Source organism: Euprymna scolopes, unplaced genomic scaffold (assembly GCF_053919585.1).
Source record: "Euprymna scolopes isolate OS-2025 unplaced genomic scaffold, ASM5391958v1 sca852, whole genome shotgun sequence".
NCBI lineage: Eukaryota > Metazoa > Mollusca > Cephalopoda > Sepiida > Sepiolidae > Euprymna > Euprymna scolopes.
The window spans coordinates 1-2,500 of record NW_027633938.1 but is presented as its reverse complement, the minus strand read 5'-3'; the positions used below and the strand labels follow the sequence as shown (position 1 = coordinate 2,500).

General features: G+C 64.3%; 1 non-coding gene across 1 annotated transcript in view; it reads right to left on the bottom strand.

The window, feature by feature from the left end:
- The window catches only part of LOC145276342 (large subunit ribosomal RNA), a 5,724-nt gene extending 3,440 nt beyond the window's left edge, over positions 1-2,284 (bottom strand). The window contains exon 1 of the ribosomal RNA XR_013867940.1: positions 1-2,284. This exon is cut by the window's left edge and continues 3,440 nt beyond it. This is a non-coding gene — a ribosomal RNA (large subunit ribosomal RNA).
- Positions 2,285-2,500: the final 216 nt, after the last annotated feature.

The following is a 2,500-nucleotide window of genomic DNA, read 5'->3' as shown; positions in this document are numbered from 1 at the left end:
CGAGGTGACCAACCGCCCAGCGAAGCGTGCTGGCGGCGGCGGCCGGATGGGTCGGCTCCGTCGTTCGGGAGAGTCGGCCCGTTCCACCCGTTCCGAGTTCGAGAGTAGGTCGAGGCCGTGAACGGCCCCGGGGCCTCCAATCGTTCGCTTTACCGGATGGAATTGCGACGATCGAGCGCCAGCTATCCTGAGGGAAACTTCGGAGGGAACCAGCTACTAGACGGCTCGATTGGTCTTTCGCCCCTACACCCGGTTCCGACGATCGATTTGCACGTCAGAGGCGCTTCGGACTTCCACCAGAGTTTCCTCTGGCTTCATCCCGACCGGGCGTGGATCGCCATCTTTCGGGTCCCTGGTCGCTCGCTACGCCAGAGTCGGCCGAGTCGTACTCGGAAAAAGGGGAAACCGACCCGGGGGTGATGCGCCCGCGCGCAGCGCCTAAACTCGACGACAAAATAGGACTAGTTCAAGCCGCGGGATCTCACCGATGGGCGGAAGGAGGATATGGAAGCTGGCGCCCGGCAATTCCCCTTTTTGGATGATGCGCCGGTCCCCTCTCGGGGAGGAGGGAAAAACAACCGCACGTCAGCCACGAGCCTTCCCTCTCCTATCTCTCTCGGGAAGAGAGAAAAAAGGAAAAGTTGCGGGCACCGCAGCAGCGACGGCGGAAGGCCGAAAACGCCGCGCCGGCGGGATCGGGCACGGCTCGGAGGCGGGTGAGGCGAGGAGAAGACGACGGCACGAGACCGACGACACCCCCCGACGACCCCCGGACGACTTTGCCACGACACCTCTCCCGATCGACGCCCTCCTACACGCTCTCTCGCTTTCGCTTCGCCTTCGGGGTTAGTCAGAGGTGGCCCCTACGACTCGCGAACGGCCAGGACTCCTCGGTCCGTGTTTCAAGACGGGTCGGGTGGGTTGCCGATGCACGTCGCTGACCCGGGGTGGCGGGCGGCTCGAGTAAAAAAGCGTCGCCGAGCGACCTCTCCGGAAACGGAAACGGGCGCGGGCGGGGTTGCCCCCGACAAGAACCCGAAACGTCGGCGAGGTGCGTGACGGCGAGGCCGCGCCAGTCCTATCCCGCCTCTCATCGCGCACGCGCCCGAGACGGTGGGGCGCCTAAGGAGCGACACACAGAGTGCGTCGCCCGCACGCGACTTCCGGCGGGATCAAAACGGACCGGCTCGCCACGTGTAACGGATCGTGTCAGATTTCCTCCGTTCCCGGCAGAAAGGGGCAGTTACGTTCGCGGGCCCGACGGCCGGTGGCCCCCGACTTCACAAGGTGGGAAGACGGGGGTTTTCAGGGTGATGAAACGCCTGCCGCCTACGGAAAAAAACCCGCGTGTTCGACCTGCACGCCGGGAACGGGTCGCGACGACGGACCGGAGGGGAAGTGCGTCCGGTGCCGGCCGCGCGGAGGTCGCGCCGAAGCGCCCGCGCCATGATTACGCCGAGCGATGATGAAGGGGACGGGTGCAGCGGAGTCGCGCGCGGAGGGAGCAGGAGGAAAGAAGAAGCGGCGGCGACGGATGCGGCGGGTTAGGGCCCGGCGGCAGCAGCGATCGAGAGGACGAGTCCCCTCCGTCGCAGCCAACCGACGCAGCCACCTACCGACGCCGCGGTCGTCACCACGTTTCCCTTCCCGCTATCCACGCGGCCCGTCTCCTTCGTCGGCGACGCGGGCACAAAAGCTGGAACCGCGGGGAACGAGTCCCCCGCGGACACGACGAACGACGACCTGTGCCGCGACGGCCTCTCTTTCAAGAACACACATCGAGTTTGGGCTCGAGCCTAGGCAGCACCGGACTGAGTCCCCCCGCGATCGCGGTGAGCGGTCCCACCCGTTTACCCCTGGGCGGTTTCACGTTCTCTTGAACTCTCTCTCCAAAGTTCTTTTCAACTTTCCCTCACGGTACTTGTCGACTATCGGACTCGTCCCGGTATTTAGCCTTGGATGGAGCTTACCACCCGATTTGGGCTGCGTTCCCAAGCAACCCGACTCTCGGATCGAAGGCCGTCGCTCGCCGTCCGCACCGAATGGGCCTGGCACCCGCCGCGGGCGGCCCCGATCGAGGGAACTCCGAACTATGCGAGACGAAAACGAACGGCTGCCTTCGACCCATGCGCCACACGTCCCGAAGCCTTTAACTTGCGACGGGATTCGGCGTTGGGCTTCTCCCGGTTCACTCGCCGTTACTAAGGGAATCCCGGTTGGTTTCTTTTCCTCCGCTTAGCGATATGCTTAAGTTCAGCGGGTCGTCTCGTCCGAGCCGAGGGCGGCGGTTTTTAGTAGAGTGTGGTGTTTGGAGGAGAGGAATCTCGATCGGTACCCTCCGTGTGACGACGGCTGGCCGATATAGCGCCCGTCCGACCGAAAATGAAGAAGCCAACAATTAAAAAAAAGCGTGGGTCCTCCCCATCCGACGTTGCGTTGCCTACGACGCGGCCACCTTTTTACGGTGCGACGGCCGTGCTCGTCGCGCTGCTCGAGGCGT